The sequence below is a fragment of the Coregonus clupeaformis genome, chromosome 33 (genome assembly GCF_020615455.1).
Source record: "Coregonus clupeaformis isolate EN_2021a chromosome 33, ASM2061545v1, whole genome shotgun sequence".
NCBI lineage: Eukaryota > Metazoa > Chordata > Actinopteri > Salmoniformes > Salmonidae > Coregonus > Coregonus clupeaformis.
Genome location: NC_059224.1, coordinates 17,575,646 through 17,594,840, shown reverse-complemented (window position 1 = coordinate 17,594,840; position 19,195 = coordinate 17,575,646).

Here is a 19,195-nt window from a genome sequence, read left to right as displayed (position 1 = left end):
ACTGTACAGCAATAGTCCCTATGTCATGACGAAAAAATGATGTACCAGCCAAATGAGTTCAGGTAATGCTTGCTTAAGGAAAAGACCAGCATGTTTTTCTGAAGTACAGCCTAAGGATTTTATGGAAACCCGTCTTGATTTAGCCTATTGTACAGAGCATTAGTGTTTCTCAGTTGGTAGAGCATGGCGCTTGCAACGCCAGGGTTGTGGGTTCGTTTCCCACGGGGGGCCAGTATGAAAAATGTATGCACTCACTAACTGTAAGTCGCCCTGGATAAGAGCGTCTGCTAAATGACTAAAATGTAAATGTAAATGTTTCTGTCCCTGCATTGCTGGAATACAAAACAGCTATTTATGGTTCATAGGCAAGATATGTATAGGCTACGGATATGTATACTGTGTAGGTCAGCACACCTTCTAACCATCCATCAATTGCCTGTGTTTCTGACCTCATAAGGTCTCTGTTTATGAGGTTGAACCAGGATCCTGGTTTACAGCCACACATGGACACGCAGAATATGGCTGCAGACAATGACCTTGCAGAGTGACATTAGCCCTGACCCTCTTTCGCAACAGAATCGACCGAGAAACAGACTGAACCTAAATACCACAGTAGATGACAGGCATCATGCGTCCCAGGCTACTGGGGTTCCTACTTGCACAACCATGGCTGACTATGTGTGTGTGGGGTTAGGGAGTAATAGAGAGTGTAACCATAACCCTTAACCTGTTTTGAATTCTTGGCAAGGAGCAGCACGCCCAAGTTAAGTATATTGTAGTAACCACATGTTATCATGCTGTCACTACATTCATTAGTTGGTGTTGTCATGGCAACATGTGCATTCACCAGACCAGGCCAGAGAGGTATTGATTGCATGATGAAGACATAAAGATTTCATGTGACTTCAGCTCCCTCCAGTGTTCCAAAAGGGTATTGCATATTGCAAAGCAGGAGGTATCCCTCCTCTCTCCAGAGAGGAGAAAAGAGGAGAGGAGAAGATTTAAAAGACAGTTTCTAAGCCTATCAGTAATTCCCCACCCAACACTCCAAAGCACTTTTTCAAACACCCTTCAAACACTGATAAACCTAAAGTACGGTAATGTACCAGGTACTTTATATTCATAGATTTAGAATCTGATCTCTATCTCTCACTTTATGACGTTGAGTCTGGGGGGGGAATCAATTCTGAAAGCTGCAGCACAGTGGAAGTGTATGATGAATGGTGAGCCATAGAAAACCACAGTGTGATATTTATTTGGACCAGGCAGAGGGTTCAGAACATTATTGAATTCTTCTGTGGACTGTGTTCCTCTTGTAATGAGGTCCAGTGGGACACCAGTGAGCCATGGTACGGTCCTGGGGAGAGAGAGGCAGATTCATTTTTCGGGAATCTGCTGTGCCTGTGGCATTATGTCGCAATTACAATTGTTCTTGTTTGTGTTCTGTGTAAAGAATATGCTGAAGACTTCAGGGAGAGAGAAAGACAGAGAAAGGGGATAGGTTGTGTCTTCACAGCGAGGTCTTGCTAGACAACACTGGATCGATGTCTGGCAGTGGCTGCTACTGCAGGGGGTGAGAGAGAGGGAGAGAGAAAGAGAGCGAGAGGGTGAGAGAGAGAGAGGGTGATAGAGAGAGAGAGAGAGAGAGAGAGAGGGTGAGAGAGAGAGAGGGTGTGATAGAGAGAGAGAGAGGGGGTGAGAGAGAGAGGGTGAGAGAGAGAGAGAGAGAGAGAGAGAGAGGGTGAGAGAGAGAGGGGTGTGAGAGAGAGAGAGAGGGGGTGAGAGAGAGAGGGTGAGAGAGAGAGAGAGAGAGAGAGAGTGAGAGAGAGAGAGGGTGAGAGAGAGAGAGAGGGGTGAGAGAGAGAGGGTGAGAGAGAGAGAGAGAGAGAGAGAGAGAGAGAGAGAGAGAGAGAGAGAGAGAGAGAGAGAGAGAGAGAGAGAAAACGATGATGGGAGAAACTGCAGCATTCTAAATATTTAACACTCCCAGAGCAGAGAGTGTTTCTCTCCTCTCCTCAACTTTACTGCGTTTCTCTCCTCCTCTCTCAGAGATAACTCATTGCCACAGACTCAAACAATAAAACACTACTGATGCTGATGTGATGAAGAGTGCTTGTATTTATAAGTACACAGCAATATGACAATCATGGTATCTGACAAATTATTTGTGGGGCATATGTGTATGAACACTTCAAATCCAGTTTGAGTATCAAGTAAACTTCTGGGGAAGTTTGAGTATCAAGTATTTCTGGGGAATGTACGTATATGCACATTGTGTACATACTGTAGGCTATGTGTGACCAGATATGTTGGCAATAGAGTGATGCTGTTGTATAATAGGGTAGTTTGTAGCCCAGACTAAATTAGCAGTGCTGAGGTTCTCAATGACCACTGTATATCAGGGCTCGCCTCGAAGGTAATCATTACCATAAACTATCATAATGAATGACACACTGTATGGATTATGACTGATATGCATTCATAACAGCATATTATGGTTGGCTAATATGCATTCCCATTCGAATAGCATATTATGGCCAGGCTAATATGCATTCCCATTCGTAATAGTAGGTCTTCATTGTCTGTGTCACATTTAAAAGTAATTAAAAACATTATTTTTAACAGAGAACATTAGTTAATCATTTGCTTCTCTGTTGATATTGAATCAGCCTGAAATCATTTGTAATTTCATGTGCTGTTCTGATGTATTTCTTGGATGATGAGCTGGTTTATGTAAGGAAGGAACAAATCCTATAACATCTCCAAAATTGCTTGTTCCTGATTTAAGGCCAAATTGTAGTCTATTAAAAACTTTATGAGAGCAGCTGTATATGTAACAGTTAGGAAACAACTTGAATGAGTTTCCTTTAAACTAACAGAAACATGTTGCTAATAAGGTTTGCTAACTAGTCATTTCTTTAGGCCTATTCTGTGAGTGGGTCTATAAAATACTAGGTAAACACCAGATAAAATAGAACTGTAAAATGAAGTTATAACCACTTTCTGCGGGTTCTCAAGTCAAAGAGAAATAAAAAATGCAGTGACCAATTCCTGTGAGGAGAATCTAAGTTGACATGCATAAAATCAGAATGAATAAATTATTTTTAAAGAACCTTCAAACTGTAGATTGAGAAACCTTCCCCTTTAGGGTGTTAATTAAAGCAGAGTTCTGAGTTTTACTCCTCCAGATCTAATCTTCTCTTGTGTGCTGATCTTCTGCTAGTCTACAGCGGTTTATGAAGGAGATCCAGGCCTGCAGGCAGAAAAGGCAGATTATCTAATATGGATCTGGTTCATGATTACATCACAAAAGAGGGCAGCGAAATTAATTACTGCTTGGTCAATAAGTCAAGAGAATGGCTTCAAAAGAAATGTGAATGTATACAGGTTTTCTTAACCAATTTGATGGATTGTTGAACACATCATTGCATTACTGTGAAGAGGTCTCCTGTGGTTCTACACTCTTAGAAAAAAATTAGAACCTAAAAGGGCTCTTTGGTTGTCCCCATAGGATAACCATTTGATGAACCCTTTTTGGTTCCAGTTAGAACCCTTTTGGGTTCCATGTAGAACCCTTTCCATACAGGTTCTAACTGGAACCAAAAAGGGTTCATCAAAGGGTTCTCCTATGGGGACAGCCCAAGAGCCATTTTTTTTTTCTAAGAGTGTATGTGTTCTACATGGAACCCAAAATGGTTCTACCTTGAACCAAAAAGAGTTCTACCTGGAACCAAAAAGGGTTCTATCTGGAACCCAAAAGGGTTCTCCTATGGGGACAGCCAAATAACCTTTTTGGAACCCTTTTTTCTAAGAGTGTGTGCCTGCAGCCACAACCCCGTCTAGTGGCCTGGGATACACACGCACTCATCAGAGAGGGCAGCCACCCTCTAATGGAAAACTGAATGGCAGGTATTTGAGCAGGCAGTACAGAGGGTAGATATCCCCCAGGTCTCTACTGACCGATTGTCGGATCTGATGGTGACCTGACTGGCTTGCCTGGGGACCTCCACTGACCAGAGAATCATGTAATATCCAAACTGCCTGTCACAGCTGGTTACAGACAGGACATGTTAGGGAGGGAGGGGATGAAGAAAAGAGAGGGAGGGGGGATGAAAGAGAGCATTTAGGAGGGAGAATGAAATAAATAAGGGGAGGCGGTGAAGAAAGAGGGGAGGATGGAGGAAGATGGAAAGAGGAAGAGAGGTAGTAGAGGAGGGAGAGGAAAGACGGCCATTACTATTCTACCAGGCAGAAATGGCTCTACTGCAAACACACACACACACACGCACACGCACACACACACACACACACACACACACACACACACACACACACACACACGCACACGCACACGCACACGCACACACACACACACACCATCCAACTGTGACGGTAGGTAAAAGGCCAACAAGAACCCCTGCAGTTGCGATAAGTGTACACCACTGCTTCAGAGCTTCAGAGCAGGTTTTTTGATCAGCACTGTAATAGTGCCGTGTGATGATTAATTCAACAATAAGCCCTCTTCAATTTCCTTTGAAAGCAGAGCGGAGACAGACAGACAGACAGCGTGACTGATTCCTGCCTCCCATCTCCTCCCAGCCCCTGACGGTTCCACTGGACCAAGCGTTTGATCTAACACAATCTTTCCACCTTCCAATCCCCTAAACCTCAACAAGACATGACAAGGAGGATGGGTAGAAGAGATAAAGAGATAAAAACCCTCTAAAGTGATCCACTTTTCCTGTCTGACTGAGAGATCACGCAGGCAGGGTTATTGAAGGTTCCCGTTATGTACAGTGCATTCGGAAAGTATTCAGACCCGTTTACTTTTTCCACATTTTGTTACGTTACAGCCTTATTCTAAAATTGATTGTTTTTTTATTTACCCTCATCAATCTACACCTGTCATGTAAATAAGGAAGGGATTGCATTTAAATTGTAAATAGGGGTTTACAACATTGTTTGTCTATGAAATATCTGATTATTTTCACTGAAATACATTATAATGAATTAAAATGGTCACAATTGAATAAACAAATAGTTTGATTTAAATAGAAATGTATAATTGTAACATCACTTTCTCTCTGTTTTAGTTTTAGCTTTCTTGGACAGTATCCCCACTTCCACCATGTGTGTTCTCTTCTTTTTCCTTACAGCTTAGACTACAGGGAGCACAGAAAACACACACACACACACACACACACACACACACACACACACACACACACACACACACACACACACACACACACACACACACACACACACACACACACACACACACACACACACACACACACACACACACACACACAGACACAGACACACACGCACGCACGCACACACACACACACACACACACACACACACACACACACACACACACACACACACACACACACACACACACACACACACACACCTAGCACTTCACTGTAATCCTTGTATTTCTAACAGTTTAGCAGAAGGCCACCACACCACATTAGAGTTGGTAAGTGCATGAGAAAACAATACATTTACTAATTAATCTGTTTATGATTCTTTTTCTCATCTGTAGCTCCATCAGTCCAGTAGTCTACTAGTTAAAGGTGAATAGGTTTCCTTTACTACTACAGTATATCATTTGCACTATTTTGTCGCTGTTTTTCATGTAACACAAACACAGGGATGTTCTGCACTTATATTCGGAACTCAGCCCCTCTCATCTCTCTCTTCTCCTCCCCAGTTAAGACAGAGCCTGTAAACAACAGTGAGACTGACTACCACAGAAAGCAGCACTGGACAGCCATGCAGGCGAAGGGAACACCACACACAGTTGCAGCCTCTCATTTCTCCCATTAAAATGGAGCCTAACACACACACAGAGCAGTACTCACAGATGTTGTTGATGTACCAGCCATGTTAAAACCAACTATCACCAAGTTTACCATTGGAGACATCCGTTTCCCTTCACACCAATACACATAAGCTGTTTATGTGATGTCACCATTACTCTCACTCTTGTTACAAATTATGCTTTTACCATATTTATTCAAAATCTCATATTTTCTTTCTCCTAGGAATCATATTTTATGCTGTGCTGGTGAAATGGACAATCAAACACGTCCGCTGTTGCTGCATTGAATTTAAAAAATGACATGCAATCTGATATCTTGTGCTTTCTGTCCATTGTTTTACAGTTTTTTCTGAATGCTTAAGCGCTAATCGTGATTCTTGTAGCACAATTTCTAAAACTATTAATACGTATAGCAAAACCACTCACTGAGTTTTCAAAACTAAAAGCACAAACACTGCTTTGCACTCAGTTTACAATTTTGTAACACACACTTTGCAAAACTGTAGGCACAATTCACTGCACAACACTCTTTTTGCAGAACTTTAAACACAACTCACTGCTTACACTCAATTACCAAATTCCCAACACACTCCTAGCAAAATTATACACATGTATGGCTATCATTAACACTATTTTGCCAACTGTCTGGCACACTTGCACATGTGAAAACTGTTGTAGATAATTAGTTCACTTTGCAATCAGCCTAAGCACTATAAATAAGCCACAGGTAAGCTGTCTGTGTGGAGTACAATGGAAGGAGCAGTAAGAGGGAGAAGAGTGAGAATCAGAGGAGGCCGAGGAGGCCGAGGGAGAGGACGTGGAGTTGAAGAAGTTGGAGGAAGAGGACGTGGAGTTGAAGAAGCGAGAGGGTTAGAGGAAGTTAGAGGAAGAGGACAAGGAGGAGCAAGAAGAGGACGAGGAGGGGAAAGAGGAAGGGTAAGAAGAGTAAGAAACAGAATAACTGATGACATCAGAGCTACAATAGTGGACCATGTCATCAACCATGGGATGACCCTGAGGGAAGCTGGCCAACGGGTTCAGCCTAATTTGAGCCGCTACACTGTGGCAAGCATCATTAGGACATTTCGAAATGAGAATCGGTAACTACTTTTGTAGCACTGCCATACTCTAATGAGAAACACAACAGTACCATACATGCAAAAATACTGAAATTGTTACTTTACAGAATTGCTAGACGTCCAGATGTTGGGGGCAGAGGAAGAATGTTCACTCCAGAGCAAGAGACCCATATAGTGAACATGGTGATTGCCAATAATGCAATAAGACTGCGCAAAATACAGCAGCGCATAATTGATAATGACACCATCTTTCAAAATATACACAGTGTAAGTATTTCTGCACTAAGTCATGTACTTGCGCGCCACAGAATAAGAATGAAGCAAATTTACAGAGTTCCTTTCGAGAGAAACACAGAACGTGTAAAGCAACTGCGATATGACTATGTGCAGGTAAGCTATAGTGTCATTGGTTCTGAATTTGGAAGTGCATACTGTAGTGCTGTGCATGGGCCTGATGTGTTGCATTTGTTTTGTCTTGTCCAGAGAGTGATGGACCTAGAAGCAGATGCCATGGGACATGAGCTACTTTTTTGTAGATGAGGCCGGTTTTAACCTCAGTAAAACCAGGAGACGTGGCAGGAACATTATTGGACACCGTGCCATCATCAATGTCCCAGGACAACGTGGTGGTAACATAACCATGTGTGCAGCTATAAGCCAAAATGGTGTTGTTCACCATCATGCAACCTTAGGCCCATACAACACTGCACACATTATTGCATTCCTGGACACCTTACATGACATGCTCACTGTTCAGAGACCAGAGCATACCCGATATGTCATCATATGGGACAATGTTAGTTTCCATAGGGCTGCTTTGGTCCGCAACTGGTTTACAGACCACCCATTCTTCATGGCACTCAACCTCCCTCCATACTCTCCATTCTTACAGTTTTTTCCAACTGCTTACACACAAAATATTTTCATGTCACACAATTTTTGAAACCTCTCACTCAAAGTGCAAAACTACACACCAAATCTCCAAAACCATAAGCTATTTCTCAGCTTTTGACTCAGTTGTCAATTGCATAAAACACTTTTTTCAAAACACTACACACAATTCTCTACCTAAAACACAAAAATCTAACAGGAAGTGACTTGCTTTCCTTTTCCAAACACAACCAATCAAAATGCTACACTTATTCACCAGGTCAAACACACTCTCCTCACATGTTCAAACACTAATTGCTTAACTGATCACTAACCAATCACTGCTTTACTGTACTATAGGACTGTTTTGAACAATGGATGATAACAATGGACAGAGAGCAAGAGGAGTAGGAGGGAGAGGCAGGGGAAGAGGAAGAGGAAGAAGAGGACGAGGGCAAAGAAGAGAAGGAAGGAGAGCCATCTCTGATGAGATTAGGGCAACACTTGTTGATCATGTGATCAACCACGGTTTGACCATGAGAGAGGCTGGACTGAGAGTCCAGCCCAACTTGAGTCGATTTACAGTGGCGTCCATAATTCGAACCTTCAGAAATGAGAACAGGTATGCAACTATCTAATGACTATTTTAGCATTACAGTAATGTACTGTAAAATACGTATGACTGCATAGTATTGCATAAACATTTGTAACTCATCAATGCTGTAAGCCTGTCGACCATACAACGCATCCTCCAATGGCACCAAGTGACGATGAAACAACTTTACAAGGTGCCATTTGAGAGAAACTCTGACAGAGTCAAGAATCTGCAACATGACTTTGTAGAGGTATGTATGCAACACTACTTCCAGTACTTCAGACATACCATATTTACTCATCTGTATATCATTTTGTCTGTTACAGAGAGTATTGGAGATGGATGCCCATGTACATTTATTTATGTGGATGAGGTTGGCTTCAACCTCACCAAAACCAGGCGCCATGGAAGAAATGTAATAGGACAGAGGGCAATTACCAATGTCCCTGGACAGCGTGGGGGTAATATAACTATGTGTGCTGCCATCACTCAAAACGGGGTCCTCCATCACAATGCCACACTGGGTCCGTACAACACCGGACATATCCTCACTTTTCTGGATGCAATTTACACAATGCTAGTCCCTGATCCAGATCAGGAGCCTGCTAGATTTGTGGTTATATGGGACAATGTTAGTTTTCACCGGGCTGTTCTGGTCCAAAACTGGTTTTCCACCCATCCACAATTTGTAGTTTTGTACCTACTCCCATATTCACCTTTTCTAAATCCCATAGAGGAATTCTTCTCAGCCTGGCGCTGGAAAGTGTATGATCGCCAACCCTATGCCAGCATGCCGCTTCTCCAGGCAATGGAGGACACATGTGGGGACATAGAGGAAAGCCTCTGTCCAAGGTTGGATACGCCATGCTAGGAGATACTTCCCTCGATGTTTGGCAAGAGAAAACGTATCTTGTGATGTGGACGAAGTATTGTGGCCAGACCCAGCCCGGAGAAGAGATGAAGCGTAGCTTAGCACTGGTGACTGCCCCCCCCCTACCATTTCCTGGACTGCCCCCCGGGACCCCCCACACACAATTGTGCTCTTTACTGTATTCTAAAGAATATACTTTTGGTTTACATATGTTTATGGTTTTGTTGTATGCTGCTGTATACAACAGTAATGTTTGGCCTAATAAATATTTTCTGTTTCTACATCGCATTGGTGTTTACAGTGTACTTGTTACCCCTCTCAGCAGATTACTTTCACTGTAGAACATTGTATTGAAATGTATATATAAGCCTATGAAAGACCAAAGAGCTTTAGATTTAGAACAACAGTGTTTACATGGTATATCCAAACATGTACTATTATAAAAGAAGTGTTTGCCATTTGATGCAAATGCTTCATTCTGACATGTGTTTATGGCATTTTGAATGAAGTGTTACATTTTGAAGGAGATGTGAGGCATTTTGCATTTTGTGTGTGCAGTTTTGGGAATTGTGTGTAGAGTTTTGAAAAAAGGAGACATAGTTTTGAAAACGTGTGTAAGCAGTTGGAAAAAACTGTAAATCCCATCGAGGAGTTCTTCTCTGCCTGGCGCTGGAAAGTGTACGACCGTCATCCTCATCAACAGGTAGCCCTTTTACAGGCAATGGAGGAGGCATGTGGAGATATTGACCAGGCATCATGTCAGGCCTGGATACGGCATTCAAGGATATATTTTCCCCGGTGCCTTGGACTGGAGGATATCGCATGCGATGTGGACAAAATGTTGTGGCCGGACCCAGAAAGACGACATGATGTAGGCTGATTGTTTTTCTTTTTTTGTGAAATTACTATTTTGTTTTCTGACTTTGTCTTGGTTTTGATGAGTGTGAATAAACACCAATACTTGAAGTTTGGATCCTTGTATGTTTACATGACACTATGACAAAAGTATGACCTCAAATTGACATCTGTACACAGAGAAAGCAAAAGCCAGATGTGTTTTGTATTCATACCATCAGTGTGTAGTTGGCACATTGTGTGCTTAGTAGATGATGGCTTGTGTTTACTGTTTGATACGAAAACACCATTTTTAAGAAGGTGTGAAGAGTTAATCTAGCTGTGTTCGCTTTTGCAAGAGAACTACAATGTTTTGATAATTGGGTGAAAGGTTTTCTTATTTGTGTGTAGAGTTTTGCAAAAATAGCCAATAGTTACAAAAAATGTGCTTAACCAATCAGAAAAAAATGTAAGTCATGTGTTGTTTGGATTAGAGATAAGCTTCCTGTGGAACAATAGATAGCCACCAGCAGGGGCGGTGTGTTCATTAGGGCGATATGGGCGACGCACTGCCAAACGGGAAAAGCAAGGGATTTTTTTTCTAATCAATTATATCACGGCAACAGTAGTTATCAGTGTTCTAATCTAGACGTCTGATCTGCCACTAAATGTCCAATCAGGCTAAAGTCGTGCTTCAAATGGCCCCGCCCGTTTTGGGGCGATTTCAGTCAGGTTGAAAATCGCCCAGAAGTCTCTCATAGCCTCTCATGTAAAATCTTTTTTTTCAAATATCAGAGCTTTCAATACAATCTCTATGGGTTTCTGAGGGCTTGCACTTACGCGCTTTCGTCATACGTAACATAACCATGAACGTAACTAAGAAAAGAGCGGGTAGCAGCGTCAATCAATTCACGTACTACTATCAAGATGGCTAGCGTTCAGTGCAACTCGATTGTCTCTTTGAAAGAAGTTCACATCAAAGACCATTCAAAACGAGCTACTGGAGTGTATGCTAGCGGTCATGAGGGAACATATTGTGGAGGAGGTGAAGTCGGCGAACTTCGTAGCTATCCAAGCTGACGAGACCACGGACGTTTCTACACAGACACAGCTGGTGCTGAGGTACAACCACAAAGTGCAGGAGCGCTTTTTGAGTTCCTTCCCATCTCGGAATCAACCTCAGTCTCAATCGCCAGTGTGCTTTTGGAGAGACTGAACGGTCTTTTGCCGACGACGAGAAAGTCAAACTCATTGCGCAAGCTTACGATGGAGCCAGTGTGATGAGGCGAGAGAAGGCTGGTGTGCAGCAAAAGGTACGTGAGCATTTCAAGAATGCCCATTACGTGCATTGCTATGTGCATCAGCTGAATTTTATCAGGCAGCAAGCTACTTCTCGCATCAAAAAAGTAACTAGTAAACTAGTCCTCAGCATGCCTGATTTCAATGAGAAAGTCATTGACCGCTTTGCTGCATTGAAAGAGAGAAGAGAACAGTTTCAGTACAAGTAATGTAGCCTCTCTCTCTCTTTGTCCCTCCCTGTCTGTCTCTTTAACACACACACGCCCAAATCAGTTCACAGTTGATGTTGTTTAAAATAGTTATTTTTCATTTAAAAAAAGTAAAACTTTTTTTTTTTACAAATCTATACAATTGGCCAGAATATGGTTGTTCATATTTACAAATCTATACAATTGGCCAGAATATGGTTGTTCATTTTTACAAAGCCATACAGATAGCTGTGTTTACCTTTTCTAGAAATTATTTTCAAATTCTGTTTTCAGGCAAAATGTCTATCACTGTTCATTTTCACAAATCTATACAAGAGGGCAGAATATGAAGTCTATAAAAATTTCCTATTACCAATAACTTGCATCAATGTTTTCAGTAGCCTCTATCAAAAGCTCCTGCTTGCTTGTTGTGAATTATGCTCAGGTGCACATATTTCCAATTCAACCATGAGGCCTTTTTGAAGCAAGTAATGTGTATATCAGTATTGACTTATATGCTGCCCCTGTCTTCATGTTGTTGCTGGACATATCTTTTTAAAAATGTGTGTAGGTCACCTAAATCATCAGAAAAATTGCCCCCCCTGAGAATTTCTTCAGGAGCCGCCACTGGCCACCAGTACACATTGAACTCAAATAGGCTGTAAGAGAGACAGTGGTGAAATTTGGGACAGAGGTATGAATAATTGAATAAGACACGTTTTTGACCATTATTTGTTTGGGTAGCACCAGTGATTTAAGAAGGTAAGGTAATGTAATCTGCTTCCATTACGTGGGACTGTGTCCAGTGATTTAAGTAAGTAATGTCATCTAAAACAATAATATTTTTCCATTGTGTCCAGAATTGAAGTAGATCCAAGTAAATGTTTTAGTACCGAATATTGAGCTGATAAGCCAGCACCAACTTTTTGAAGGTCCTAGCAGCTTTGTTAAACAACAGGTTTCATATTTTGACTAGTTTATGTCCCAGGGACAGTTTGTACAGGACAATGCAACAGGTCAAAATGACAATGATTACAAGAGAGGGGCTCTGGGATTGTTTACTTTAGAAGGTACCCAGATCCAGCTGTTAAGGGAGCTCCCAAATGAAGTAAGGCCTGGCCATTTTGTTTGTTTTTACCCTACGATTTTTACTATATACACGCCAGCACCCACACACAACCCACCTGTTAATGAATATTTGTTAGTGGTTAATACTCTGTTCGATTTATTGTGTGGGGTCTATTATTTAGATTTTAGTGGGTTTTTCACGGTTTAGAAAGGATGCTGTACACAAATTACATTTTCAGAAGTTTCTATTGTCAGAGTTTTGGTTGCACACATGTAAATTCTCTTGATAAGAAATGTACTGAAAAACCCAATGTAAACCTGATACACAAAATGTTTGAAATGTTTGAAATATCTTTAAATAATGTCTGAGGTACAGGGAAACAAACACTCACTTAATGGGGTTAAATTACCTCTGACCTCCTGGTGAGGCCTGATTACCCTCACTAGAAAGACTGGAGACATTGGGTGAGATTTAAATGGGCTATATAAACACTAATAATTAGAAGAAGTTTATGATTTATCAATAGTCCTATGTGTGATTCGGACCACGAGAAGGACAGAGAGAGAGAGAGAGAGCTGCCCCTGAATGAGGGACACCTGTCTCTAGTCTATTTTACCATTACCTTATAGGATACAATCATTTCCTTATGGAGTTATCAAGAGTTGTAATTCTAATTTGATTTGTTATTCTAATTTGTTAATTTTTTTATTTAACAGGCAGTGTTGTTGTTTTTTGGACGCATGTGTCATGTGTCCAAAGGGGGAATCACCAGTCCCCTGGGGCCCTGGCCCTTTGGTAAATATGCAATTAGATTTTTTTCACATGCCTGCCAGTAAAATGAAAAAGATGTTGGTAAAGGTTGACAGTTACTCTAAATGGATTGAAGTTTTCCCCACCTCGAGTGATATATTTGTATTGCTGTTGTTGTTTTGTTTTCTTTGTTTTTGTCTTGCTTCAATAACAAATCTCACCAGATTGGGTCTGCTGGATGGCCGGCATTTCTCCCTAAGGATTAACCCTCTGACTCCCTGACCTGTAACTCTGCGGTGAGATCGCCAAGAAAAATATAATGTATGCACTCACTAACTGTAAGTCGCTCTGGATAAGAGCGTCTGCTAAATGACTAAAATGTAAATGTAAATGTAAATGATAGGGGAGTATAAGCCAATTTGGGGGGAAAAATGGTTTAAACTGTGTGTTGTTATTCCTTTGACATTTGTTTAATAAATCTGTATTAAGAATATTGGTAGTAGTAATACTTTGTCATACAGTAAATAATTTGTCTGGATTTCCTGATTCAGAAATGCCCTAAACTAAACTATTGTTCTGGTCTGTCCTCTCTCGAGGTTATGGCGAAGGTGACCACAGATGGTGTCTAGATGCATGGAAGGGATAATTTGACCAAGAACAGTGTGAACCTCAACCCCCCCTAACCGGCTGAAGCAATGGCGACAATGGCGTTCAGTATGGTCCTTCACCACTTCTACCGTGAGACCTGAGTCTGAGCCAGCAACCTGTACACAGCATCCAGTCGAAGCTATCAACTGCCTTTTTTCTCATGCCTTTTCTCTCAGGAGTGCGACATGAGTCCACGTGGAGTGAGCATGGAGAGAGATCCCGTCCAAACTTGCTGGTGTACTGGTAGGAAAATGGACAAGACATAATGGACTGTAAAGGTGAGAGACATTATCAAGGGCCATCCACTTTGAACATGTGCCATTGGCCGTAATTGATTTAGATTTATCCAAAATGGTTTATTTGGGGTATCAGGTTGATTGTGGAGGTCTGCACACTGCAAAATGTATAGTAATTTAGACTAAGAATGCATTGAGATACCAATGTGTCACTACCACAAGTGATGAGAATAGTTAATACTAGAAATATAAGATGAATATACTGTATGTCAATGTAATTGTACATTCTGCCAGTATCGGTGTGTGCTAAGTTGAGGGTCTTAAATTAAAGTGATAGAACCAACGTGAAGCACTAAGGACTGTCATTCTAAATTTGGGTTGGATAATTTATCAATAGTTCTAATTATGATTTGAAAAGGCTTCTAGAGACAGAGCTATGCCCCTAAATTGTGAGGAGCGCCACTAGACCGTAGCTTGGGCTAACCTTACCCCAATCTCATTCTTATCAAGGTTGGTGTGAAACTGTTATGACATGTGTTCTCTCTCTTCCCTGTGAAAGTCAATATGCATGTGCCCTAGACCAAATTCGGGAGATCTCTAGAGACGTAGAGAAAATTGGCAATGCTAAAAGAATTGCGTAAATTGGCTCTGCAAAACAGAGAGGCTCTTGACTATCTTTTGGCAGGTCAAGGGGGCACTTGTGCAATCATTGGCGATGAATGTTGTACTTTTGTCCCAGATCACTCTTCTAATATGACTGATCTCGCCGAATACATCGCCACTGTTGCTAAGAATAATAAGAGTGGACGCCTGCAACTTGGTTGGAATCCCTGTTTGGAAGTTGGGGATTCCACATTGCCAAATGGGCTGAAACGTGTGTTTTTCTTTCTTAGTTTGCCTAATTGTGTTATTTAACATGCTGTGTATGGTTGTGTATTTTTGATGAATTCACTCCCATTAATAGAAGTATAACCTTTATTATGACGATAGTATTACCATACTAATTAGATTGTACAACCCAGAATTAAGGGTTTGAAATGATGAAGTGTCTGTTTTTTTTTGTCACGCCCTGACCTATAGAACTCTAGTTAGTTTGGTCAGGGTGTGCATGTTTAGTTTGATGTTGTGGTAGATCTATATTTAGATCTAGGTTTTGTATTTCTATGTTTGGCCGGGTGTGATTCCCAATCAGAGGCAGCTGTCGCTCGTTGTCTCTGATTGGGGATCATACTTAGGCAGCCAGTTTTCCTGCCTGGGTTGTGGGATGTTGTTTGTGTTTCGGTGAGTCTGGCTTGTTTGTTTATAGCCTTCCGATGTCACGTTTCGTTGCCTTTTTTGTTGTTTTGTCAGTGTGTATTCAGTTCAATAAACATGTATGCATTTCACGCTGCGCCTTGGTCTGACCCGTCTCTCAACGACCGTGAAATTTTTTTGTGTTGATTTCCCTTACTTTAATAGAATATCTCAGTTTCAAGGTCTCAGCTTAGAGAGAAGAAGCCTTGTGAGGTGTTGGTCTGTCACACGCATGACCCAGTATTGGTCAGTCACATGAATTAAGCAAACGTTAATGATTATTGAATTATGAATAAGCTAAATCATGCAAATATGACTTGTCTGCAGTATATAAGAGAACTAACGGGACGTTCACTATGGTGCATCAAGTTTGTTGGAACCTCTCCAGCGCGCTGATAATAAACAATGATTCATTTAAGATTGACTTCGAGTGTCCCTGTGTAAGAATTTCCACGACACTGCCTTTCTAGGGAGTTTTTCCTAGCCACCGTGCTTCTGCATCTGCATTGCTTGCTGTTTGAGGTTTTAGGCTGGGTTTCTGTATAGCACTTTGTGACATCTGCTGATGTAAAAAGGGCTTTATAAATACATTTGATTGATCTCAGTGACTTTGAAAGAGGGGTCTCAAAGGAGCATATAGGGTTTAAAGAGTGTGAGTTTGTGTGTGTCTCAGTCATCAGATCTCAACCCAGTTGAACACTTATGGGAGATTCTGGAGCGGTGCCTGAGAGTGTTTTCCACCACTATCAACAAAACAACAAATGATGGAATTTCACGTGGAAGAATGGTGTCGTATCCCTCCAATAGAGTTCCAGACACTTGTAGTATCTATGCCAAGGTGCATTGAAGCTGTTCTGGTGGATTGTGGTGGACCAACGCCCTATTAAGACACTTTATTTTGTCAGTTACCTGTACATCCTGCTAAATGAGCTAGAGGAAAACTTGGCAGGCCTTAATCACATATTATTCCCAAACGTGACTTCTAACAAAAGTTTCTCTGGGGTGAACTAACCCTTTAACAGTGAGAAGGAAAGAGCAGGAAATTACTGGCTAGGCAAAATTCATTTTTCATTGATATAACTAAATATCAGACCAAATCTTTCAGTTTTTATGGTAATGCTGATGTGTTTGGGTTAATTTGCGGAGCAGCACAGTCAGGCACTTAGCAGTGATTTACACTGAGTGTACAAAACATTAGAACACCTTTTTAATATTGAGTTGCACCCCCTTTTGCCCTCAGAACCGACTCAATTTGTTGGGGCATGGCCTCTACAAGGTGTCGAAAGCATTCCACAGGGATGCTGGCCCATGTTGACTCCAATGCTTCCCACAGTTGTCAAGTTGGCTGGATATCCTTTGGGTGGTGGACCATTCTTGATGCACATGGGAAACTGTTGAGTGTGAAAAACCCAGCAGCATTGCAGTTCTTCAGACACTCAAACTGGTGTGCCTGGCACCTACTACCATACTCCATTCAAAGGCATTTAAATATTTTGTCTTGCCCATTCCTCTGAATGACATACATACACAATCCATGTCTCAATTGTCTCAAGGCTTAAAAATCCTTATTTAACCTGTCTCCTCCCCTTCATCTACACTGATTAAAGTGGATTTAACAAGTGACATCAATAAGGGATCATAGCTTTCCCCTAGATTCACCTGGTCAGTCTATGTCATGGAAAGAGCAGGTGTTCCTAATGTTTTGTACACTCAGTGAAGTGAAGATGCTCTTTACCAGAAAATGAAATGAAAATGTTAGGAGCTGAGACGGAGAAAAGCTATTATCCCTTGGTAGCATATTGTAAAGAAACTGTGCTACTTTAATGTTTAGGGCATTTAACATGACACTGTCGTTCTATTCAGTCCTACAGGAGAGGCCCAAACAAATATAAAATCCCACTTAATATCCCATTGTACATTATCCTAAGTGGCCAAAAACAAATGGGGTGAGCAATTCTGTGAACAGTTACAGTGTATAATATAGTGCCAGAACCACAACACATAAAAACATCAATTGAGAGAGAATCTCCATCATGGGTTCTGGTACTGTGGCTATTATCACCCAAGGATGAAAGATGCATGCATCACGCTGGACATTATAGGGAGCCATGGGGATTGTAAAGCACCCTGCCTTTCCTCAACACCTATGTTGATATGGTGATATTTTATAGCTGTTACCACACAGCATGTTGATATGGTGGTGTTTTATAGCTAGCTTCTACCACACATTGGTGTTTCCTGAAAGGAAGTTGGAGGGCTTGTAAGAACTTCTCTCAGACACGGGAGAGGATATTGATGCACTTGCCCCCAGGAGAAACTAGTTACTTTCTCCATCAGAGATCCATCTTCATCCAGCGTGTATCCTGCCTATAGTCCTGCAGCACAGGACCAGCTAGAAAACAAACCCCACGTCAACTCCAATCTGTGCCACAGTTTAGTGAGGGTAGAAACAAACTGGATTGTTCCTGGAAATTGCCATTGACCTGACTCCAGTGGTTAGTGTCAATCTCTGAGTTGTGAGACAGTCACTATTACTAAGACATGGGTGAAGAATCAGGTTTTTACCACATCATGTCCTAATGGTTGAGCTGTGTGCAGTCTCTACCTCCATCCCCATTCATCTCTACAGCCTGAGGGAAGAAGATGTTTAACAAAACAATCTAATTTACATCTCTCTCTCTCTCTCTCTCTCTCTCTCTCTCTCTCTCTCTCTCTCTCTCTCTCTCTCTCTCTCTCTCTCTCTCTCTCTCTCTCTCTCTCTCTCTCTCTCTCTCTCTCTCTCTCTCTCTCTCTCTCTCTCTCTCTCTCTCTCTCTCTCTCTCTCTCTCTCTCTCTCAATTCAATTAAATTAAATTCAATAGACTTTATTGACATGGCAAGTTAAATTATTTACATTGTCAAAGTATACATATAAAAAAAATGGTGGGACCAACAGCAATAATAATATTCACATTTACATAATTTAGCAGACGCTCTTATCCAGAGCGACTTACAAATTGGTGTATTCAACTTATGATAGCCAGTGGGAAAACCACTTTTTTTTTAAAATGGGGGGTGATGGGGGAGGGGGGGTGGTAGAAGGATTACTTTATACTATTCCAGGAATTCCTTAAAGAGGTAGGGTTTCAAGTGTCTCCGGAAGGTGGTCAGTGACTCCGCTGTCCTGGCGTCGTGGGGGAGCTTGTTCCACCATTGGGGTGCCAGAGCAGCAAATAGCTTTGACTGGGCTGAGCGGGAACTGTGCTTCCGTAGAGGTAGGGGAGCTAGCAGGCCAGAGGTGGATGAACGTAGTGCCCTCGTTTGGGTGTAGGGTCTGATCAGAGCCTGATGGTAAGGAGGTGCCGTTCCCCTCACAGCTCCGTAGGCAAGCACCATGGTCTTGTAGTAGATGCGAGCCTCAACTGGAAGCCAGTGGAGTGTGCGGAGGAGCGGGGTGACATGAGAGAACTTGGGAAGGTCGAACACCAGATGAGCTGCGGCGTTCTGGATAAGTTGTAGGGGTTTAATGGCACAGGCAGGGAGCCCAGCCAACAGCGAGTTGCAGTAATCCAGACGGGATTAGGACCTGTGCCGCTTTCTGTGTAAGGTAGGGTTGTACTCTGCGAATGTTGTAGAGCATGAACCTGC